Source organism: Lichenostomus cassidix, chromosome 12 (assembly GCF_008360975.1).
Source record: "Lichenostomus cassidix isolate B80296 chromosome 12, HeHo_3.0, whole genome shotgun sequence".
Taxonomy (NCBI): domain Eukaryota; kingdom Metazoa; phylum Chordata; class Aves; order Passeriformes; family Meliphagidae; genus Lichenostomus; species Lichenostomus cassidix.
In genome coordinates, this window is record NC_139493.1 from 8,160,518 (window position 1) to 8,186,479 (window position 25,962).

General features: G+C 42.1%; 1 protein-coding gene across 1 annotated transcript in view; it reads right to left on the reverse strand.

Moving 5' to 3' along the window:
* Positions 1-25,962, reverse strand: part of LOC146431600 (uncharacterized) — a 162,967-nt gene that overhangs the window by 46,417 nt on the left and 90,588 nt on the right. The gene's annotated exons all lie outside the window — the stretch shown is intronic.

Below are 25,962 nucleotides of genomic sequence, written 5' to 3' on the forward strand. Positions count from 1 at the left end.
AGCTGCAAAGGGAGAGTTCAGAGGGCTTTAGGTGGGCAGCCTGTCAATGTGGGATCACAGCCAGCACTGCCCACCCTGTGCCATTCACAAGTGACCTCCTGCCTCCTACAAATGGAGAGAGCAGACATGGTGCCGGATGGATCAAAGGCAGAGGGCATAGGTCATGTCAGAGAGATGTTCTTCTTCTAAAGGGATTATTTTCCAAACTGTTAACATTGGCTCCTTCATGATCAATGGCTTTGGGGTCTTGGCAGCAAAAATACAGCCACCATTAAGATGTCTGCAGTTTCCCCCCTCAATATCTCAAATTCTGATGTCTCAGGAGCTAGGAAAGGTTTTTTCCCTGCCACAGGAACCAAGACTGGGAACTGAATGCACCAGAAGCAAGGTGAGATATACACTGGATTGGGGCATATGGAAAGGGAAGAAGGAAAATATTTCAGTCAAACCTTCCTAACTAGAAGGGAATGTAGTAGTTTCAGTGCAGGTAGGGATAGACTTGGAGTTGAGACTGGGCTGATATTTCATTCAGCCATTCATTGCTTATAGGAATTGAGAAAACAGCCAATGTCCAGCCCCAGAGGCACCCACCTGGTGCCAGAAACTGCCACCATTACCAGGGCTGAGAGCAGCGCTGGCTCTGGGGGAAGGAGCCTGCTCACAGAGACATTAACATGCTGAATACACCTCAGCTAAATGGCCTCATTCAGCCCAGAATGAAGAAGCAGTTTCACAGAATTTAATGACTGATTAATATTCATTTAATAATTCTTGCCTAAAACGGCAGCAAATGATTTTAAATTATGCCATTTGGGAGACAGCAGACTCAATTCAGCAGAATCACTGGGCTCAGACTGTCGAAGTCACTCCCTGGATTATTTGCTTCTTCCTTCCCCTGCCAGGTGACTGGCATGTGTCCACCTTGCCTTTCTTTTTCTGCTTATTTCTGCCTTTTACTCCCTTTTTCTTATCCTCTTTTTCTCCATGATTCTTTTAAAACACGTGCAGCTCTAATAGGATTCATGGAGGAATGGCTACCAGAGTGAGGCAAGGGCCCCACTGTTCTCACAAACCTTTGGAGACAGCAGGCTGCTGCAAACCAAGAGGACAGGCCACGCTTGATCTGCTGCCAGCTCACTCCAAAGGGAGCAATAAGAGGAGCATGCAGGATAGAAAACAGATCTGAGCCAGCAAGGAGCACAGCTTGGATCTGCTCCTGCTCTGTAGAAAGAATGGGAATTTAAGGGTGTTTTTTTTAAAAATGCAAAACCAGAACAAAAATTAAAGTCTGATAGATCCCTGAATGCCTACCACTTAGCAGTCATAGCACCAAAGCCTGCACCCACCAGCCCACATGAAAGTCCAGGGAAGAATAATTAAGGGAGAAAAACAAAATCCACATTATATTAGCTTGTCTTAGGGAAGCTGGATCAGTGCATTGTACAAGACAGGAAAGCCAGGCCTTTCACAAGCAGCCCACAAAGCAGTGACCTCCAGCGTCATCCACGTCATCTAAAGCTCACACTGAGCACCAGCCCCACACCAGCTCCAGCACAGGCACAGGGATGTCCAAGGAGTATATCTGGGGCCAAAGGATCCACAGCCCTACAAATGAAGCCTAGGCACAGCAACATGAATTTTTGTAGCTAGAGATGCCCCAAACCCAACCTCACCCTGCCACCCAAGCAAAGCCCAGACAAGAGCCCAGGCACCGAGCAAATGCAGAGCAAACTGCACTGTTCCCACCTCTGCATCCAAGGGGAAGAAGGACATCCAATTACAAAATCGATGGTGCCCCCCAAGTCCCAGAGAACTTAATTCCCTCTCCTATTCTGTCCACAACCCCCTCCAGTGCAGAAAGTATCACCTTTTCCTTGCTGTACTATGCCCTGGCAGTGTTTCCCCCCTTTTTTTCCAGAGCCAATCTCCCTCCTATTCCCAGAGCCTGGAACTCGCCTTGCTGGCACCTTCAGCTGCAACTTCTTTGACATACCTGCATCTGGACAACTACAATCCTTCCCTTTTCAGTTTTTATTGATTTTTGAGGCACTCATTTCTGAGATGTATGGTATCATTGGATTATACTGTTTAGCAATTTATTTGTGTCTCTCTTTATGTTCAGGATTGATTCTTTTTTCCGCCGAGTCTCAAAAAAGGATGCTGCCACTGTTATTTGGCTATCACAACAGCTCACGTAGCCCTGAACTATTAGGCATTGCTGCTCCAAGAAATTTTGTGCTGAGGTAATTTGGAGACTAAATCAAGTTTTATCACTGAATGAGGTTAGTGGATATTAATGGGAAGGCAGGAGTTTGCACTGAATCATCAACGTGGATAAATGGAGTGCGCTTGTTTAATTCTTTATACAGCAAGTGCTAATAATGCCTTAAAATGGTGGGGAAATATTGCAAGTTGTATTTAAACACGGAGAAGGAGGCCTAATTTGACCTGTTCTGGTACATTAGCTGTGACCGTACACTGGGACCCTCTGTTAGCCTCACCCATCTCTCCATGCTGCCCTGCTCTATCTCAGTGTTCACATCCCCACTTCCAGCAATGTTTCCAAACAAAAGAAATATAATTGTGGCTGGGAAAATACGTATTTGAGGGAAATTACTGCAAACAAACATTTCCAGGAACCTGAAATTTAAAATCATTTTTTGATCAAAGAAAATTAACTTACAAAAGAAATAACAGTAAGAGCCACATGTGACTCCCACAACCTGCTCATCAATTAAATGAAATAAGCTTCCCATACAGGCTCATGTGTACATTGATTAGGCTGTTCAGAAGTGCTCAGAACTACTGTGACCTTTGTAGGGTGAGCAAGAAGCATTTGTCTGGAACATATGGCCTGACCTGCAAGTTTATCCAGCACTTTCAGACGCCTGTCTGTGAATGGATGCATAGAAAGAATGGACTTAGAGATGGGCAAAGCCAAAGAACACTTCTACAGCTACTTTAACAGACCAGCACAATGCAGAACACAGAGCATTCATACATTTTACTTGCAGGAAGAAATTCAGTGGCAGTGGAATCATTTGTGCTGCAGCTCTGGTGCTGTCAGAGTTTGCTGAAGGAGTCCTGCAACAACAGGCACTTTCACCACCAAGCAGCTGCCAGGTCAGTTATTCGCAGGTAATTCACACTAAGCAGGCAAAGTGAAGGTACATTATCAGAAGCAGACACGCGGGTCCGAGGTCACCCACTACAGTAAGGAACATGCAGTCTGTGCACACAGAAGACAGGCTGCAAGATGGTGGAATTACAGAGGAACACTGAAGTGTGCTTATGCTTGTGAAAGTAACACAGTATTCTCTGTTTTCCAAGCAAAAGCAACTGCTCAAAGCTTGCACTGACTCCCTGTAACAGTAAGAATGAAGCTCAGCAGTACTCACCAGCTGAAGAGACAGACCACAGCCAGTCATAAAACAGCATCTGCTAGGCTGCTCTCCCACATATAAAAAGCAAGCTATGGAAAAAGCAAACTAGGAAAAAAGACTCCAAGAGAAAGGACGCCCTGCAGGGGGAGAGTTAAAAAAGGACTAGCAAGTCAAAGAGGTGCTGTTTGAATAGGGATGACCCATGCTGTTAGAAGAGCTTAGGTCCCCTTTTAAACAGCTAAATGAAAGAGCTATTACTCTGAATAGAGCCCCTCCTGACCCAGCAGGAGCTGAGCAGAGGGCTGTTTGTAACAATAAAATATTTGCCATAGGTGAGTGGGGTGTGATCTGCCCTTCCCCAAACAGAGCTGATAAATAAGCAGCTGATAATTAGCTGATAAAATGTCTCTCAGCATCACAGACCATTTGTTCCCTTATTGCCAGATGGGTCACAGGGTTGCTGGTCAGTGCAGGTCCCTTTGGGGTTGTCCTGAGTGCTGCACTTTCTTCACGTCCTCAGCACTGCCTTTTCTAGGCTGTGTTTCCAATGGAGTGTAATGTCACAAGTGTTTTAGGGTTTCTAAAATTCTCCAGTGCCTTGGCAGGACACAAGAAGCCTCAGATACCTCCTGAGCACAGCTGGTGCTCTGTTCCTGCAGGCAAGGCAGGTGGATGCTGCACTCAGTTTCCAAGGCACAGTTTCTCAAACCAATCCTCCCAGTGCACCAGGACTGCTTTGCAATATTTAGCATTCATTAGCCTAAGTGGGCATCAGTAAAGCAATTAGTGTGAAGCTGATACGGTGGAAGTTTGGAGGATGCTCTTAAGGACAGGCAGTTTGTCACAGCTGCGGCTCAGGAGAGTTTTCTGAGCTGGGAAATCTACCGAAAAAAGGACACATGATGAGCAGGCTTTCAGAGATGCATAGGCTGATGCTCACTTTTGATCTTTCCTCTAGAAATTCAACTATCTCTTGAGTAGCCCCAGCATTATGAGTTATATTCCTTTACAGGCTCCTCTGACTGCGGGTTTGATTTTGTACTAGAGCTCTACCTGGTCTGTGCCAGGTAGAGCTTTTGAGAGTATTCAGGAGTGTGGAGCAGAGGGCTAAAACTGAGGCACCCTCCCAATGAGGGTGGCATCCTTCTCCAGACAAGGAAGAGGACAAGCACAGAGCTGAGAGCAAGTCTGGCCTGCTCCATGCTCCCAGCTGGTGTGGAAAAAAAATGAGGCTCTCCCAGGGAGACAAATAGGGAAGGAATACATGCAAGCTACTCAATGTACATTGTGGCTGTTAAATCAGCTATGGCTGGACAGCTGCAGTGTGATTGGCAAGGGACATGATGCAAGTCCCTCACTCCCTGCAGGAAATAGAGATCCCAGACATGCTGAGGACTGTGCAGGAAAGGTCCTGGCTGTGAGCACCCTACAGCTGCAGCCTGCTAGACCCCTAGCCTGCTAGGGCTGCTTCCCTTGCAAATTCTTCAATGATCAGAAAATTCAAATTGAGTTTCTCAGAAACTTTCTCAGGAATAAGGGGTTTAACCCAGTTGCAACTCACAGATCAAGCCATGCAGCTGAAAAATTACCACTTCATTGGCTTTTCCAAGTAACAAGCTTCAGATATCATCATATTTTGCTGAATGTGTTTCACAGAGTGAATTCTGAAATGCAAAGTCAAAGCCCTGCTGTCAGTATGCCATCACCAGCCTTGTCTAAGCTGACCCAAGTAATTCCTTCTCTAATTCTGATGGAGCAGAGCACTGTAGCCATCTGAGAGCAATGGTGCTAGTTCAGGAAGAGGTGACTAAGTTAAACCAAATTAAATTGCTCCTGTGAGCTCAGTTGTTCTTTGCAGCTCGAAGTGAAATTGCGATTCATTCAGTATTTGCCAACGAATGCTTTTTGGTATTTCAGAAATTCCAGTCTATTTTCTCTGATATATATTTACTGAAAAAGCACTGGCAAGTGCAGAAAATGAAGAGTTAAAATGATGCTAACAGCTCCAGCAAAGAAAAACACATGGGAAGAGGAACATCACATAGCAACGAGAGAATGATGATGAAGAAATGATTACAGTGTAGAAAGGGCACAAAAGAACAATATAAAAGACTTAGTTGTAAAAAGAATTTTGTGTAAGGGGAAAATATACATAAGTAGGGAAGATGCAGGGAACTAAAGAAAAATGCTATTAAAACTCTGGGAACTTTGGGTTATACAGAATTATAATATTTCACAATATTTTGTTTTACAAAAAGTTTTCACAGTTCTGCAAATTTATGCAGATTGAAGAAGCAGATGTTTGTAGACCTTATAGAGGATCAAGGACAAAAGAGATACTTAATTCTTTTTCTCTGATTTGCTTTCTAGCAGAACAAGGACTGGAATTTCACTTTGTGAGTCTTTAGGAGACATCCCCTATTGATTTAAACAACCCACTGGTGGAAAATCTGCCATGTCCTCCTTTAAGGTGTTTCAATTATTAATTAGACTTGTAATTTAAAAAAGGAATCTTATTTCCAACGCAAACTTTGATGCCTTTTTCTATTCTCTGCTGTGAAATAAGACTCAGTCTACTAACAGGGCAAGTGAAATTTTTTAGGGCACAAGTTATTTTTAATTGTTCTATGAACATCTTTTAAAGAACAAACATTGGAACAATGATCACAGTTTACATTAATTCAATACAATTTTACACATTATGAGATTTTATATATATATTTTATATGATATGCTCTTAGGAGGGCATGGAAGGGCATTGCTCATTTGCACAGCTTTTCAAAGCTTTTAGAACATCCCAACAATCTTTAAAATTCTTGGATTATCCAGTAGCCTGCTGCTTCTCAGGAATACAGGGTGAGACATGGTGAAGAAGAGTCACTTCCTGGCAAACTCTCACCATGTCAATCCCTGCATACGCAGGTAATAGCTGGGGTGATGCTTAATAAAGTATTTTCAATGTGTTTTCCAGCTTTCATAAAAAAGACCTCACTGCAGCTTGGTTATCTGATGAGAAACCTGTTAGGAATCTGTCTTGTGGTTTCCTCTCTCTCTTCTTAAATTTCTTCCCTCTTAGTGCAAGAACTTACGTTTGGAAAGGCAGGGAAGGGGGAGATGGTTGTGGCATTTCTGTTGGAAGATTTCCTGCACTCAGACCCACAGTGCACCAGGGAAACTCTTATTACTGCAGAGAGTAGGGGCTGAAATCTGTCTGGAGACAGGCATCAGCCTCATGCTGGGATCTTCTCCTCAAATCCAAGCTTCAAAGGTTGGGCTGGATGAGTTCCAGAAGCTGAAGGCTTCCTACAGAAGGGGGTGGTGGCACAATGAGCCATAGCAGCTCCATCTCTGCAAAGGACAGAATTTCCCCCCAGAATGTGGGATTGAAAAGTCACAATAATCTCTTTACTCCTAACGGCAAATGTACCAATTTCCAAGGCAATATTCTTAGACCTGAAAAGTCTCTCTCTTTTTCACAGAAAATAAATTCAAGCAGAAATGCTACAGGGAGTGGAGGGTGTGTGGGTGGGTATGTGTGAAAGAAAATAATTGTTTAGAAGTCTTAAAATGAGGGAGAGAAACTTATTTGGAAAATACATGTTTCTTCCAAAGCAAACATTACCCCTCTAACCCTCCAGATCCTTCCCTGAACACGCTCAGTTGCAGAAATACTGTAAACACTGGGGTTGAAGAGTGGCAGAACAAGAAATCACAGAGGGTCTACAGAAGAATACAACCCTAAGATAAAAAAATCACATTTGCTTTTTGTATCCCATTGAAGATGCAAGGGCTTTTTTCAAAGCAGCACAGAACTCTATAAAAAGATGGAAGTCCAAGGTTCACCCCTCTTAAAAAAGCACCATTCCCATCCTCCAGCCACACAACCCACATCACCAGTGTCCATAAAACATTTTCCTATTATGGTCCAGGACATTGCAGCTACAAAAGGGATCCTATCAAACAACCTTTTTTTATGCAACCTGCAGGCAATTTTATCACCATCATCTTAAACCAGAGGCAGTTCCAGGGGTGCAGTGGGACCTGTGCTACTTCTCAGAAACTGGGGGAATGGCAAGCTGGGAGGACTTCCTGCAGGACAGCAGTAGGCATCATGTGTGGGAGCCTAATGAGACCTGGTCTTGGTGGAAAACTGCTATATGAATAGTCCCATTCTACACCTTCCCATGGAAAATCCAATTCTTGCTCCATCATTCCCTATTCTCTGTGTTGCCACAGTTGCACCATTAGAAATCATCCTCAAAGGGATGGTTCTGCTACAGAGGAGATGGAGTAAGAAAGCAGCTGAGGAAGGGGCTGCAGGAGGGGGGATCTGCACTCACCAAGAAGGGAGAAGGCAGGGAGGGACAGACACAGAAACACAGCAGAGCATTAATGTCAGGCCAGCAACAGCCACCACTTGGTTCTTATTTTGTTTCAAAGGCAGGTCTCCACCTCAGGCAACTGCCTACTTAACCTGCGCCTGAAGCCCTAGTGACGCAGACTGTTTCTGAACTGTGGCCCTAAAAAAATCCTACAGGGTGGCTGTTTCCCTTGAGGAATCAGTTGGGGAGCATTTCCAGGAGCTGGCAACTGTGCTGAAATCAATCAAGTTAAATGGTGGTATATGAGAAGAGGAATGAATAAACCTCAAGGGATATCATTTGTCATTTACTGTACTTGTTAAAAGTTACAAAACAGCAGTGCTACTTTACCCAAAAGTTCCAGGCACAGAGAAGTAGGAAAAGAAAGAGAGGCACGGAGGAAGACAAAAGAAGAGAAGGAAGAGAGCTAGAAAAACACATGTAGAGCTCCCACCTCCTAGCATTGCATCAGGGTCAGGACAGGAACTCCATGCAGGCTCCTAGGCTGTAACAATGTGCTGACCTCATACTCTGCCCTAAAAGCTGCAGGGCCTTCGTGTGCTGCTCCTAAGGTGGGACTGCTGGCGGATTGGCAAGTCAGGGAAAAGGGGACCACCTGAGCCAAGCCCAGAGTCCAAGAGGGACACCTCAGCTAGGCATCGGGGCGGCACTGGGGCACAGAAGGTGCATAAAGCCTCACTTTAAGTAAAGCCCAACTGGCCGGCCACTCCCAGCAGGCCAAGGAAGTACCATTAAAACAGGTTCTGAGACAGGAAAATCTCAGACATTGACAGCAGCCTGCCATGAAGGACACCCTAGTAATAGCGAGTCAAGTGCCAGTATCCATAAACCTGTAGGCTCCACAGCTCTCAGAAACACAAGCACAGAACCCAGAACACAGGGCAGCTTGTGGCTGGGGCCAAGGTGCTCACCCCTGTGGGGGTTCCACATCAGAAAGGTGTGGAGCAGCAAGCTCGGCACCTTGCCACATTTGCCTTGGCAGGCCCTTTGCAGCACCAGTGCTCCTGCAGCTCCAGGCCCTTTAGATTTCTCAACCCTAACCCTAGGCGTAACCCTAACCCTAGATAATTACCCCAACACACTACCTGGGTTTCCCAGCTCAGAAAGAGGCAGGAGCAGCAATGTTAAGGCCCTGCCACGATGGCCCTGGCAGGCCCTTTCCAGCCCCACTGTGCCTGCAGCTCCAGGCTCTTTAGATCTTTCCAGCCTGACCCTGGCCCCTGATGGCAGCTCGGCCCTGGGCTGAGGTGCTCACCCCTGTGGCGGGTCCAGATCAGAAAGGTGTGGAGCAGCAAGGTTGGGGCCTTGCCGCGTTTGCCTTGGCAGGCCCTTTGCAGCGCCAGTGCTCCTGCAGCTCCAAGCCCTTTACATTTCTCAACCCTAACCCTAGACCTAACCCTATCCTTACCTCTTACTTAATTCAGCAGAGGTTTTTAAGGGACAACTCAAGAACACAAACTTCCCACCTGTTTCCAATACTCCGTACAGCTCCAGTGTTTTCCAGGAAGTTAAAAAAAAGAAAAGATTTAAAATGAAACCTGTTTAATTTAACTTTATATCGTGTTCTGTCCTTTCAATTGCCAGCAGCCAATTCTTATAAGGTGAGAGATCCTGATCCAGCCATCATGAATTTTTGGAAAATAAAATGTCCATGAACAAACACTTGAAAATATTAATAAAGAAAACTACACAGCCAGAGGTCAAACCTACTTTATAGTAGGAGCTGAACTCTGATAATTCACAGTAGATTAAATTCAGCAGCAGTAGAAGCTTAGTAAGAAATTTGGAATTTAGAAAGATTTAAGCTGGGAATAGGTCTTATTCTTATTTTACCAAAGGCCAGACATAGACTCATACATGTGTATGAAGTAAAAGCAAAAGTGACTGAATTTCGAAGAATGGGCTGCGTAGAAAATAGTTTAGGCATAGCAAGGTCTGTGGAAAATGCTGTCAAAAGTTAGAGGGCAATAACTTACATTTTCATCAGCAACTTTCAACTTTACTTCCAAATGTCAAAAGACAAAAACCATGGCTGGGAATACTAAGTACAAAATCATTTTTGAGCACAGATTTTTCATCTTCCAGTGTGAAACTCAGAATTTGGAAAGAAAGTAAATACTTAAGATCACAAATTTTAATATTCTCAATATCAAGCTTTTGACTTCAAAATATTTTGAGGAATATTTTTCACTTATTATGCTTTTAAGTCCAATCCCATTTCCTTTGGCAACAAGACAATGATTTTGATTGTAGAGGCTGTGAGAATCCTCAGAGCAAAGCAGAAGGCTCAGTAGCTCAGGGGTGCAGTGTGACACCCCTGGGTGGACACCAAGGAAGGCACCAGGCTGGGGGCAAAGAGCAGCATTCTTCTGGATTTGCTGCAAAGCGAGTGTAACTGTGTGTTCACCACTGCCTCCCATCCCCTGCCTTCATCTCTCTGGATTATTTACATTATAGCTCTTCCCTGCACGAAAATTTATTTTGGCAATTGCAGACTTCATGCCAAAGAGTCCGTCTTGACATTTACTTTGAAATAGGGTGATTTTTTGTGGGCCAAGAAGCCCCTTCCACATGGCAGAGCCCTGCAGCCATTTCCCAGTCTTCTTATCGATGGTTCAGGGATTCTGTGGGAGGTTTCTGTGCAGAGGAATTGCAGGCTGAAATTTTCCAGTGACAGCACAGAAGGGAATTTGAAGGGCAGTAGGGCAAATCTGCCTGTCATTATTATTAGCAGGTGACTACTACTGTAGCTGTCTGTCAGAGTTAAATTACAGCCTGCTGAGATCTTTAGCTATTGCTGTCCATAGTCTGTTTTTGAGAGTGAGTTGCTGTTGAGAAGATATAATTTTGATGCCTGCTTAATTTGTGTACCTATATCCTGCCTGACAGAATTATTTCCCTGGCTTTATGAATGGATGCATGTTCCTCTCAATTGGCATCCAGTCCTCTGGCTCCGTGAGCATCCGTCTGTCCAAAATCTTTAGAGAAACAGTTCACAGAGAGAAGTTAACTATGATCTCTCTCAAAAAAATTAGTCCCTGTTTTTCCTCTGACAAATGAAGACATTGTTTCAACAATATTTTCCGTCTCCACTGACAATGCTAAATATTTATAACCTGTGCCTCCTAGAAATGCTGGTCTCCTCATAAATAAACACTAGGCTAACAACAAGCAGTGTCCAAAGGATGCAGGGTGTAGCTGACCTATACACTCTCCTTCCCCTCTTCAGAACCTGGTTCCCCATGACAGCCATTTAAAATCAACACTGATCCTGATACCTGACCCAAGTTTTTTGTGCTTGCCAGAAAACATACTTAAGTAGGCCCATATTGGCAGTATGTAACAAACAAGGCCAAGTCTTGCATTGCAAAATGTTACAATCCAAGCCACATATTAAAAATGCGCACATAGAATGAACACGTTTTCTGTAAGCCTTGGTAAACACATCCCACCTTTGCCAGCTCCCAGATCAGTGTGTGAGCACATTGGTGTGGTTTCCCTCTTTACTCCTGGTCTTTGCAGGTTGATCTCTTCAGTGTGGAGGTTCTGATTTGAAGGGGAAGGTGCCCCTCTAACCACTGTGGCCTGAGCACACATCACTGTCCTAGTGAATGTGAGGTCAAACCCCCTGCACTCTCAGCTTTCCAGGTATTTTTCACTGCTCAGCTTCCCAGAGGAGGCAAAGGTGCCGAGCAGCCCTGGCCAACAATGACCCTTCCTCCCTAAAGCAAAGATTTTACTCTCTTCTACATTTTTATTTCAAGTTTAAAAGAAGGAACGAAGAAAGAAAATAGAATTATGATACCTACTGATGTTATTTTCACCATTTACCATTTTCATTCTTCTGCAGTTTAAGACTATCTCATGCACTGGGAAACAGGTGCATCAGCTCTGCTTCTGTCCAAGCCCCCTGTCTTCCCCAGGACCTCACCTACAGCCATTTGCAAAGATGTCAAAATAATCACACAATTACATTTATAAGGTTCCCTTGTTGTAAAGGGTATCAGAAAAACAGACAGTTTGCAGCAGGGAAAGAGCTTTTTATTCTAATTACTGCAAAGTAGGACTCCAGCAATAATCAAACTAAATAGGTTTTCTCTTCTGGGAGATGAGTATATGAGTTGATGTGGAGATTTTTTCCTTATGTTAAGGGACTGGTTCAGCAACTGGATAAAGCTACAGCACTGCTCCTGAAAGGGGCAGTTCTATACTTTCTACTCATATGGCTATTCAGCGTTATTCCCCATTTTAGGACTGTTTTCCCTTTTGTTTATGAGCCATAGTTGTTCTTGCCTTTATATAATCTCCTCTTTCCCCTTTCCTTCTCAAACCTCCAGTCACTCTCTTCCTGTTATAAGCCATCATGAAGTTCCCAGGTTGTTTTTCTGCTGTTAACATGGCACTGCCCTCTTCTATTTGGCAGGGCTTTTCACTTCTCAATCCCAGTTCCCTCTGGAAGAACCAAGCAGCCTGCAGCAATCTTTCCTTCAGCTTTAGCCCTCTGATTATCATCACACACAACTCCCATCTGAAATTAGCCCATCAATATTTAACTTCCATCATTACATTTGGTATGGAAAATGCACACTCCCATCTTGTTTGCTTGCTCCCATTGAGCACTGCTGAAAATGATGCCTATGATGTTGGGGAACAAGCACAAGTAAGGTAAATAAAGTCCTACATGGCTTCTCCTAGAAAATAACACAAAAATTTCCCATTTTTCTGCACATACATGACTCCAGAGAAGCATGGAGTTTCAGCTGCTAAAGACATTTCTACCCTATTTCCTTTATGGATGAACTAATATATGAGCAAGCCAACCCATCCTAAAAATTTCCCAGCAAACTGCATTGACACAAGTTAAGTAACCCACTGAATGACATGAAGAGTCCAAAGCCCACTTGCACCAAGCCCACAGCAGCTGCTCAATTCCTTAAAGTTCCATTGAGTTCCATTTCTCAGTAATTCAGTACCACCTTCCAGATGGAATAGAAACTTAAAAATTCATATTTAAATGTTTGCTTTATATGATTCCAAGAACACTTACTTAAAAAATAAAAAACCTCTTTTCTCTGGACAGAAAATTTTATCAGCAGTTACCTACTTTGCCAAGATCCCATCTGCACAACATTATTTGGTTCTGAGTAAAGAGGAATCCAGAAGCATCATTCCTAATAGTGTTTAGATCTCAGATAAATATGTTTATTTATTTATTTTCTTCAAGATTAGCTTTTAAATCCTCAGTCTCCTGACTTTCCAAAAGCCTAGTAAGGTTTTTGTTTTATTTAAAGGTCTATCACCACATGGCAGTGCAGCATCAGGAAAACACTGGAATATGCCATCAGTTCAGAGCTTGGGTACGACAGATGAGCTTTTTTAGTAGCTGTACTGTATTAATGCCTTATTAGGGGTTCTTATATGTCTCCTGATAATAGGAATAACCTCTGGAGCAGTAGCAATTTATCCATACATCTAGTTCACACTGCTTGTCACAGATAGTAACAGTTGATAACCCTCTTAGGCTGCTTTTCATCTTCTGTAGAAGCACTCTAATTCTAGAATACATTATTTTAACCTGTCAGGGTATAAACAGGACAATTACTTAGACCAATGCAGGCTGAAAGTGTTGATAACTAAAGTTCAATCCAGCATTGTCACTATAATGTTTTCCTGCTAAATCAAGCCCAATGAGGCAGCATGTCTTCTCAAATGAAAACATTTTTCAAACTCACTAATTCAAAAATCGACCTAGTGCAGACCTCTTGATTTGCACTGCTTGCTGACAAGACCAGGAAAGCAGCAATGGAAGCAGTGAACTGATTATTGGAGCACAGAGCGAAAATTATCAAGCAGGATGAATTAAGCTGGTCTGTCTGTGAAGGAAGGACTCAGCAGACTCCAGGAACAGCATCAGCTGCAACCCCACCATTGCAGTCAGGTTTTGTAAGACTTGCATAAAATCCAGGCCTGCTCCTGCACTCCTGAGTGCAGTGCCATGTCCACAAAACCTGCCCTAGCTGCTCTGCATCCTCCTCCAGCCTGTTTCCTACCAGCACACGCAGCTGCATTAACAGCAACAACATTTTGTTCAACAGACTGCCAGCAGCAAAGCTGCAGCCCACGCACGGCATGCAGCTCACCTGTTCTTGCTGACCAATTCCTGCAAAGCAAAAAGGCAAAAGATGTCAACACCATTTCTTTCCTCACATTCCACCCTTCCTACAGTGCCACTGCATCATTTATCCCATAGGCACATCATTTCCTGCTAAGGAAAGCCAATGGTGATGTTGCTCTCTAACCTTTCTGCTTTCTCCTTCAGGGACTGCCTCAGTGCTCTCTCTCAGATTTGACCTTATCTTCCTCCTCTTCTTATCCAAACCAAACACAAATTCCCCTGAAATCACCCTCTCTGAAGTCTCTGCTGACCAGACCTTTGTTCTCCATCTGCATGTTCCTCAGTCATTTCCCTGTTCTGATGCTATTGCCTGCAGTTGCCTTCTACACAGATATTCTACTTTCCTATTTAACCAGTAGCCCCTGATGCAGCCCTGCTCAGGCTGTGTTGAGACCTTGTTACTTCATCCTTCCTGACAATTTTTACTAAGTCCATAAAGAAATGTAGATCCAAATGCCTCATATCTGCCACATCCTACCTGCTAAAAACAATCCCTGGGTTTGTGTGGTGTTCTCTGACACCAGTGCTCCAGGGAGGAGAAAAGCAACACACTGTCATGGAACCTAGAAGGAACATGAATATAATTTGAGCAAAAACATGATGTTGTGCATGATTTTGCATCAAATCTTCACAAGACAGTCCATATTGGCTAAAGTTTTTATGCAGAAATTCAGAGGAAGAAGAGGGGTGAATTTCTTTGTCTCTCCAGGGTGGACAACTACAAACCAGCAGGATTGCTCACAGCACAGACCTAGGATCAAGTTGAATTTGCTTTACCTTCTATGCTATGCCAAACTTTACATTTAAATATACTGAAATATGGAAATGTAAACAACCCAGATTCAAACATATGAACATCATTGATTAAGTTCCTCCTTTACATTGTTGCCATAACACTTAGCCCAGCTTTCATTTCCCTGCAATTCTGTGAAGACAAATATTTGCTTATAGTGATCTGATAACTACTATGAAGACTTTGAATTGAAAAGAATCTGTGCACTTATTCCTGATTGTGCTCCTTAAAGTATTTAATTCCCATCAATTATGAAAATTTCTATGAAATTATATACCTTTCATTGTTTCCTTTAGGAAACGATTTTTTCTCAATTGTTTTGTTTTAGGTTGGCAGCCAGGCTTTGTAAAACACTCACCATACCCTTCAATCTAAGGTTCAGATGGTAACACATCCTTTAATAATAGTTTGGGCAGGTAATTATGACAATGACCATATGTACAACTTATTGTTTGCACCTCTGTATAAGGCCTTTAATCCATGGTTTCCAGTAAGACTGTTGGAAAAACAAGAGTGGAAACTAATGACCATATAAATGCTGTATGAAGACAACTGGAGACAGGAAATCCCAAATAACCATCCATCAAGGCAGAAGGGCTGGGGTTCAGCACAAAACTGAATGCAATGCTGGTTGGGTCCCATTCGATGTTAATATTATGCATACCCCTTCACTGATGAGACTGATGGAAAATATATGATTTAATAAGCCATGCTCCATTTAAAGTCTCAGGTTTATTAGTTATAGAGGCTAGCAACATAAATGTTTAAAATGCAATCAGAAAAGTTATAGATGATTTCATTGAATATTTCACCTGCAAAAGCCTGTGCCACAGAAAATGAAGAAATCTGTAATTTTACTTACAGTGAAGCTTCTTATTGCAAAGGAAGCCAAACGCTTGACATACAGGTTAATATATCCTTCCAATTTCTATTTTCACTGTTTATTCTGTTAAGATTATTTTTGTGTCATTTCCTTTTCTAGTTTGTAAAAACACTTTCAAGGTCTTATTTTTTTTTTCAGTCTTCATTGACCTATCTATGACTGGTTCTTTAAAACGCCAAAGTCCTTATTCATCTCTCTATTACTCTCTTAATATCTACAGCTGGTTCTTCCCTACTATTTATTTCTTTCTTTTACTAAGGACTAAACCCAAAAGTATCAGTTTGACAGGGGAGAGAATGTATTTTCCACTGTGGCATTTTTCCCACTCCTTTGGGTACCTCTAAAGGTCTCTGTGATCTGTTTGAAATTACAGACAGCAGTTTAGCAAACCAAGGAAATAATCCCCATCCAACCTTTGCAACCTTCCCATCTCCTGAGCTGCAGGCTGTGGGCCCACTGAGAAAAATAAATAACCTATAGACATGTCAAAAAACTCACCAACAAAGCACCACTGTCATTGTACTGGATTACTATATGTAGCACATTCTTCTCTAAAAGAATCCAGTTATTTCCATTTAGTTCACACTATCACAGGATAATTTCAAAGTGACATTTACTTCTTTATTTTCTCCTTTTACTATTGATGATAGAACCAGAGGTACTTATTTGTTTCAAAAAATGGCTAAGGCCCAACAGAGAGAGGCCTGAGACCCAAGCACTACTGAATATTGTGCTGAAGATCAGAAGTCTTGCAACTTTACTTCTCCAGGTTTATCACATGGAGAGCAATGAATAATACAGGGCTGATAATTGCAATAATACCTTGAACAATCTCATTGTGGCATGATGGGGGAGTGAAAGTAGTTCTAAATGGGAAAAATGCCAATAAATGTCAAATGCAAAAGAGAGAAAGTTGGCAGCGACACACTAGAAGCCAGGAATGACACAAAATTAATAAGGGAAGCAAAAGGACAACTGAAGAAATCAATGGTCAATAAAACTAAGGACAATAAAATGAAGTTTATAAACTGTGTTGTAACAAAGAGTATCTAACCAACAGCTACTGGTCCATTACCACTATGGAAACGATAACATTGTCAATAACACTGTAAGAAAGACAACCATGTTCAATAAACACTTCTGTTCTGTGTTTCAGCTAATGCCAGTGATGGAGCCTTACAAAAGATCAATGATGATTAAATACGTCATTTTCCTGTAATAATTAATTGATAAAGATATTAAACACCATCTCTTACAATCATCATCTTTAACTAGCAATACAGACAATTTATATCAAGGAACTTAAAGCCTCTGGCTGAAGGTTTCTTGTGACCTTTTCCAGTTGATCTTGAACATTCCCAAAATTTCAGGCTCCAGTAAAGTCACTCTTGTCATAATATTTAAGCAAAATTAATGAATTGGTTGTGGGTTTCAAAGAAGGAAGCCAAAATGTAAAAAAAAAAAAAAAAAAAAAAGAAAAAAAATTAAATAAGAGCAAGAGGAAGAAAAAGAAATCTGCAATTTAAGTAAAAAAGAATTAACACAAAGTATTTTGAGCTACTCTAAGCAGAAGTTCAAGGAGAGCAGATGCTTTTGGTTTGTGTTGCATAAGATTACAGAGTTATTTAATACAGATCATAGCTCTGATTAAACCAGATTTCTCCTACCCCATTTGGCATGGCCTTCCACAGTGTTTTGGCAGAGAAAACAGAGCAATCCAAATCTACTGAAACAGACATTAAGCATGCATCAAAGATATGTAACCACCGACTAGAGAAACTCTTACACCAACCCAGCCAAGACAAACACTGCCCTGCCAGGACAGGTCACCTTGTCCCATTCTTGCCACACAGACAGCAAAAGCTGGGGATCACATTAAAGGAAATAATTGGATATCCAGTGCAATGCAGTCAAATACAGCAGGGCCGAGAAAACATTCCCTGAGCAACACTGAATCTGTGGACAGGGGCACTGGCAAAGTAAGAACAGAGGCTTTGCTGTAGGACTTTGTGGATCAATGTACGAATTGTTATTCTCATTGTTCAGTAGAACAATTACTAAAATCCATTTGCCGGTAAATGTGCCTTGTCTTGTAAATCATTGGGTCATTAACCTTAACAATGTCAGTGTGTTGTCACTATCCAATTCAATTAAATTACTGACCAAGGTAATACCTAAAAGCACATTTCAGACAAAGGGATCTGCTATTATATCATTATCTATGATGGCACTTAGCAGTATCTTAATTTTGTACCTAGAAATACAAATATGTCCTAAAACTGAGGTTATACACTTTCAAAGCCAGGTGAAGAGATGCACAAACAGCCTGAAGACAAAAAATGGATATGGAAAGGTTAGAAAAAGAGGAAGAGGGGGAGAGGGAGGGAGAAAATGGAAAATTGCACTAATCACCTCCATGGGGTCATGTGTGCATTGTTATTTGCTATATTTCAATGTTCCATGAGGTCAGAAGACAGGGACTCAGGATCTTCTCCTGCCCATCAATTATTAAATCTGGCAATATGCCTTAGCAAATGTCCAGTGATGCAGTTTCTAAAAAGGGGTACTCTCTCCACCATGCCAGAGTGAGTAATACAGCAGCACATGGAAAGGATGAAGAAAGTCTCTCATGACCTTCCCGGACCAGCAGTGAAGCACAAGCCCAGCAGTCTGTTTAACTTGGAGGGGAAAAAGCAGCCACTCAATTCCAGTTTCACACAAAAAAACAAGTGTATGTACAGTGCATGAGGGCTGCTGAGCTGCTCTCATCACACTAAAGAGTCTCATTTCGATGTCTGTGTGTGCTTCCACGCATATATTCTCACATTTCAGGCGGATTCTCAGCCCACACTTCAGGGCAGTAAAATTTTTTTTTAATCTCCCTTCGTTTCCCTCCAGTTTTCTCCTTGCTTCTTAAAAACCCACAAGTTTTATGCTGGAAGGCACGAAGAGGCAGGCCCAGTGGGGTAGTTTATTGCTATGATGGATATGACTCTTGTTCTTCCATGGCCTAAGACTTCACCATGTGAGGTACTGGGGGAAGCACAAGAAGAAAAGATGGCCTGTGCCATCCGAGAGATGCCAGAGGGCTGTAGGCAGATGGCTGGAAAGGATATGGAAGCCATAAGACCACTTTTGCCAGTACATCAGGCAATAAACAGCCTTGCCACTGACAGGCTTTTTGCAAACCAGAGGGCAAACAAGTTTGCCTTGCTCTGGGATCTCTGGTCAAGGCACTGAATTGGAGAATTCAGTCCCATTTGTTAAACCTCAACAGTTCTGTCGAGTGCCCTTGTAGGAGTCTTGCTGGGGTTTATCTGCCAAGGAGGAATGATTTACCCTGAATATGTAATTTCTAGATATCCCAAATTCTAGAGGGCTTCCTCAAGGATGTCCTTGTGAAACAACTCAGTGCCACATTAAACTCAACAAGCTCAGCCAGGAGCAGTGGCCACTGGCTTTAGAAGAACTATTCTTCTGAGGAACTGAAGAACTATTCTTCTGAGGAACTGAGGAACTTAGAAAACTGTGCTCCTGTCTTAGAAATTTTGAGCTAGGTGATAGTTTGTCCGTCTTTTGGAAGAATACACAATTTCAGGCTAAATAAAGAGCTTTATGCACCCCAGATGCACAGGCAGCCATCGGTGCTGTGCACAAATGGCACACAATGCCACATGTGTCCTTCACACTTTACAGAAAAGAGTATCTCAGCCCTCAAAGGGGGAGGGAGGAACAGAGTGAAATAAAGCAGAAAAAACCCTCAACTTCATGCTTTATATAAGTGAAAATTTTGACCAAATAAATGCATTTTACTTCCAGTACAAGTTTTATCTTGAATGGAAAAATGAAAATGATTCTATCGAATATTTTCTGAAAAGTTATTTGGTCTACAAAGAAAGAAAATAGAATAGAGCTAGAAATGAACTGAACTAAATCACCTGCAAAACTTCTATTTTTATGGGAGACACAATGACAGGAATGGGCTTTAAGGATAACAGCACACACAAAAGGTAGAGCGCTCTTTGTTAATGGAATTACACTGTGGATCCTGAGCCAAATGGATGCAATTTTATGTGAACTGCACACACAAAAAATTCCCTCAATAAACATACGGAACACGAGGCTTCTTTTCTCCTTACTTTAACTAGGCAGCAGGGAAACATTATGACCAAAGAGTAGATATCAGTGCTAGAAGACTTACAGGGCTGCTTAAATGGGAGTTCAAAATAAAATAGAAGGCAGACAAAATAATTGCTTGAGCAACATAAGCAATTATTGTTTTCCTTATAGGTTTTTCTCTTCTTTCAGGAAGTACAAACCCAGGTACACATATACACTTTTGAAATTATATTTTTCCTTTAACAGCAGAAGTATCTTCTGTATGTATGAAGAGAATAATGCATTCCATATAATCTGTTACAAGAGCTTAAGGTCTTTGAGAAGGAAAAGATTTTTATAAAAAAGGAGCATCTGAAAACAGAGACACAAAGCAAGGTTTAAACAACGCTTTGTATTTGCTAGTGATTTTGTTCAGGCAGCATATAATTAACTAGAAACCACTGACATTAACAACACTGGACTTACATTACTTTCCTTGCTTTGGAAGCTGGATTTGGCAGCACACTTAAGAGCTTTTCAGAAAGCTCCTGTTGATAAACTATTAGAGTGAAATCCACATCCTATTTGCAGTTAACTATCCTCATCAGATCATCTTTTAGTAGTCCCAGTTTGCATCCCTGCTGGCAGCGACTATTTGTTTTTAATAGAGCATCTCTTTTTAAAACTTAGCTGACACTAAGATGCTCATTATGTTGAAAATTATAGGAAACAAGGACAACAGCTCTGAACCCAGAAAACACTGCCTGTCACTGCCCTCCTGTTCCCCAGTGCCAGGTCTCATAAGGATGATTGCAGTGCAATCTTTAAAACTCGTCTTCATCCCTCCAGCCTTGCAAGGAAAGATCTCAACAACACCCTAAAGCTTGCTAAGAGACAATAACTCATTCAAAGACAACTGCAGCAGCTTTCAGGGACAGATTTTCCTCACAAAAGTTACACAGATACTCCAAGGACTTTATTGCTGTTTGGAAAAAAATCCTCTTAGCTGCTGCAGTTTCCAAACCCTGCTTTTAGAATTCTCTGCAGAATCAGTGTTTTACTGCAAAACTCTTTGCCTTTTCCCTGCTCTGAGCCACAATTTCAAATTATAGTATCTCAGTGGTCTGCCTGAAAGGGCCTTGGGTTTGTTCCTTCCAGTCTGATAGCAAATGTGTGAAAATGTGCAAGACTTCCCAGTAGGGAGTGTGAAGGGTGGTACAAGTATGTAAAATCCAGTGTCCACAGCCTGATAAACTATCCAGATATATAACAACCACATGATCCTGAAGAACAAATCTCATGGTTATATTATGCCTGTTTTCAAACCCTTTGAATTATTTAGAAGGCATTCTGGCTCACCAAGTGCTAAGGCTTAGGGCCAACCAATTGGAAGTTATTGATTATTGCTGAATTCTCCAGGCTGCCAGTAGCTCTGACACACGTGTGCCATGGAGCACAGTGTGAATACCAACACCCAGAACCTGCTGTGCTTATTCAGAGAGCATTAATTGCAACAGACCACACAGACCTCACATACTTCATCATCCTGATAAGTTCTTATCGCATGAATCATCTTATGGATTAGCTTTCACTGCTTGTTCTGATCTTTGATTGCTGCAGAGGCACAGCCACACTCTGCCACTCACTCACCAGCAGATTCCACATCCTGTTCCACATCCTTCCTGAGGGTTTGCAGTTTTCAACAGCATGGGGTTTGCAGGATGATCAATGACTCCAACAATGCTGAAATTACTTCATTTACACCTGTCTCACTTTCTTGTCATACCTGAGAAATTCTGCCACACCCTTACAAAACTGGAATTCTCCAAAAAGTCCAGATCAAGCCAGGGTTTCCTCTGTTCCATGCTCCTGCTTCAGGAGCACAGAGAAACTAGACAGATTTTTTAGTACACCTCAGCTTGTAAAAAAGCTTCAGAAAAACTTCATACTTCACTAACTCGCAGCTGGGCAAGTCTGCTAAATTTTTAATCTTGGATAACCAGAAAAACACCCTGAAAACAATACAGGAAATCCTAACACAACCTTCAAACATCAGCACCTTGATAAGTTGATTTGCTACAGTGAGGGAAGTCTTGAGGTTACTGAAATGCATTATCTTAGCTGAACCACAATTTCAGGGTATTTCTGCAGATCTTCTCTTCCCAGAAAGATGGCTTTTTCTCAAAAAAAAATTTCACTACAAAAAGGTGAGCAGAAAACCCTTCATAATACTATGTAAGGCAGAAGCACAGTGCAACCTCTGTGTCCAATTGCTGCAAAATAAATAACTTTCTCATCATTTTAATGAAAAATTATTCAAATTGAATAAAGATATTGTACAAAAGATGTAATGCAAGCATACACAACCAATTAAGAATGTTGCTCCATTTCCTAAATATATTGTAATTAAACAAATGTCAGCAGCTCAGCCTTATGCAGGGATGATTGACAGTACTTGAGAATCTCAATTGCACAGTTCAAGACAGTTCAGGGACCTTGTTATTGTTTGCAGTAAAATATTTTTTCTTATGCATTTTGCACTAACAACCTTTTAGCCAAATTATATTCATCTTTAATAAACATCAGCTCTAACTAGGCATGGATGCATCATTATAAAGCCTTGCTCTCCATCACAAGCGAAAAAGGTAAGGTAATTTTCAGATTAACAAACTCAGAAAGACCCTATGATTCTGTAGATATTGAAGTCAAGACTGAATCCTTCAGCATTAGCTGGCTCTCAGGCAGCCTTTGTTCAAATACCTTAAATTCTTTAGCTACTTGAAGGTAACAAAGGCAGGAACTCCAACCAGAAGCCACATTCCAGTGCTACCAGACATCAAGTGAGAAATTACTATGGCACTTTTCCACAATGTGACTCTCAGGTGCACTGGAGGACCAGATCTGTGTGACTGCTAATGCAAGACTTCACATGGGCCCATCAGCAGAAAAGTGCCATTCCCAGTGGAGCACACCAACCAGCAGGATGAGCATACACACAGCTGCTGCCTGGGAAACTCAGACTCTGGAGAGGAAAAGGATGAACAGCGAAAGTCCACAAAGCTCTAGTCACATGCTGAGCTTTGCAGGCAGGACCTTCTCCTCTTCCTCTCTCCTGTTCCTGTTCAGAAATCCCTACCCATGGACTGGAGGTAGAAAGATGAGAAAGAAGAGACCGTTTGCTCCATTCCTGTGCCCACTGATTGTTAATTACAGGAAAATGCAAGTGATCCCTAGATATGCCTGACAGGAAAGATGCTGACCAAAGCTCTGTGTTTCCTTTATATCACAGTATTATGAAATCTTTAACAGTGATGAGACATCCAGCAGAGAAAGGAGTTAGTATATAACAGCATCCACTTTTTTCCCAGGAGCAAAAGAGTTAAATCATTCCAAGCAGCTGGCAGCATTTTTTTTCTGAGCAATGGCACAACATAACTATTACAGAGTCTGGATACACAGGTAGAAGCACAGCTCTGAGTGCTGCTATATGGTGCCCATCATATTTGTCTCCTCCTGTGCTCAACTTTCTTGTGTTGATAAATGAACAGTTAGAAGCTCTTTGTTATATAAATGTCAGCAGAGGCAAACAGAGTGGAAATTCGGTGGTCAGGTGTAGGTGGCCAAATACGCATAAAAAAAGATTAGGTAGCTGAAAGGGAATGGTATTTACCAGCTGCATAAAGTGTCAGGTGTTGTGGAGAGGCATTGTTTTCACAAAAAAAATGGCTTGAAATAGGTTCCTTTTGTTTCCCCCGGGCTTTTGAGCTCTGTGGAAAGGAACCCACTTATCTCCACAAGGTAGAGATGATCCTTGAAAATACTTGAATGCTTGGCTGAACCCCCAGATCCTCTTCCACAGTGGTGCTGCATGGTGCCTTTGTGCTGAGATTGAAATCATAGCAATACAGCTTTCTCACAAGAAGTGAAATCAGCCAGCACTGACTCAAACATCTTACCAAGCTTCTCCATTTCTCTGAAGGAGATTTATCAAGTGTTTGTAATTATAAGTTGCCTGTGCTGCCACTCGCTCCAGAGGACAGTGGAGTCAGACGCCTGCTCTCAATGTCACAAGTCTCCAATGAATTGCATGAAACTTCAAGCACTTTCTGTGCAGACCTTCAAGCAGGATAAATTACAACTGTTCTCTCCAGTCAGTGGAGCTGTGCTGATTTACACTGTGGGAAGATCTGCTCCCTTGTGTGGGACAAGTTTAAAGGAGGAAATAGATTGTGTCTTGCTTGTTCCTTATCTTTGTCTCACGTCTCCAGTTAAAAATATATTCCTTGATTATATCAAGATAAATTTTAAATTTGTTTGTGACTCTTCAGTCCTGCCCTGTCCTCTGCCATGGGTGTGGAATGATGGCAGACCCAGCTGCAGCACTACTGCAGTGAGGGAGCAGGTAAGAAATTGCTGAGTGCTTCTGTGTATTGAGGCTTTGCTGAATACTTGTTTTTCAGTATAACGGGACATGTCCTCACCTGTCTGGGGTTCAGACCCACAGCCAGGATAGCCTGGTGGGACAGCATATCTTGATCAATGAGTCACATTTCTTCTTTTCATGACATTTAATTCCTTATTATGACTTGTGACTGCTTGAAATACAATATAAAAAGAATGCATGTGCATAAACATGAACACTCGAATAAGAACCTGAGTAACACCAGGCACCAGCTCCTCACCACGAGGAGAGCAGGTAACTAATTAAAAGCCTGAATGAACAGACGTGAGAGATAAACAAAGCTCCTATTTGGCTGCAGTGTGATGTGCAAATTCTGCTGAGCTGCCACTGACAAAGCTGAAGGTCTGGTCCTACAGCAAGCCCTAACTCCATGGTGAACATATTTTAGCTGCTCTTTGTCACTGTTTTTATTTCAGTGATTCTTAAAGATCATTGAAGTGTGACTCTTACATTCAAGTGGCTGGTTTGGCAGCAGAGGACAGAGCACAGATTTTGGTGCATACCTTATGAGCTTGGGTATCAATACTGCATGGCAGAAACCTGATCTGGTGCAGCTTCATCACTTAATTATAATTAGCAATCTGTGCCCTGTCTATACACACTAAGAATCACATTCCACAGCACAATGCAAACCTAACCCTTCTTAGAGTCCACACAGGGATTTTGTACCAATTTTAATTAAATCAGTCTCCAGAACAATTTGACTACTTTCCTTGTGTAGGCATGACCCAGAAGCAAATGGATTATAAAATTTCTCACTCTCATTTATTATCGATTTCATGTTAACAATTGTTCTTTAGGTCTTAACTTCTGGAATCATGTTATTGTCAAGGAAATTCAACTTATATATTTCTTTTAATCTTGTGTTTCAAAGGATGACATGAAAAGATATCCTTTTGTCCCATAACTACTTAAAAATTTGCATGCAAATTATCCAATATGCATTGTTCTTCCTTTTAAATAGTAGTTATTTATATGCCAGTCCCATGCTGTGCAGGAGCTGTACTCCAGATCTTTGAACCCTTGAGTAAACAATGAAACTAGAATAAAAGGACTTCAGAAAGACTTAACTGAGACAGCTGATCAAGCTGTTAGCTCTATGATCTTCAAAATACCTAAGACTCAGGAACCCCAAGAAATAGTCCTGATCTTGACCATACAGGAACACCCCTTGATGGTACCTCTCTCTCCAGAATCTCCTTGAAAAGCCCAGGAGTGCCCTGTTGAAGGCTGGCCATCAAGCAGGACAAATTCAGCCTCTGTATGCACAGGGGTAGTAGCCCTGCTCTGCTCCCTCTGCCACAGGGGTAGCAATACCAAGGCAGTGCCCACACCCCCAGCATCCCTCACAGGAAGGCTGCAGTCCTTCCCTACTAAATATGGTGAAAAAGACTGTTCTGGGAAGATCTGTGCTGCAATCATAGCCACAAGTGCAGTTTCTCTGCAGCCCCAGGGATACCAGGACTTAGCCTGTAAAAGGCTCCAGCCTGTCCATGAATTCCTGCAATTCCTCCTCCTCCTCCTGTCAGTCTGGCTCTCTCCCTCCATTCAGTGCAAGAATGGAGGGAAAACCACCCTGCCAGACAGTGGTGAATCATCTGCCATCCCACTCCAAAACTGTCAGCACAAAGGAGTTAACAAAATCTGTTTGAGCTGAGAGTATTTATGCTTCAGCAGTTCCATTAATAGGTATTAAATAACACTCCTTTAAGCTACAATGCTGCTGCATAGGGTTTCAGCCTCATCTTTATGGATGCCTTGTCATAATTTCTAGAATTATAGAACT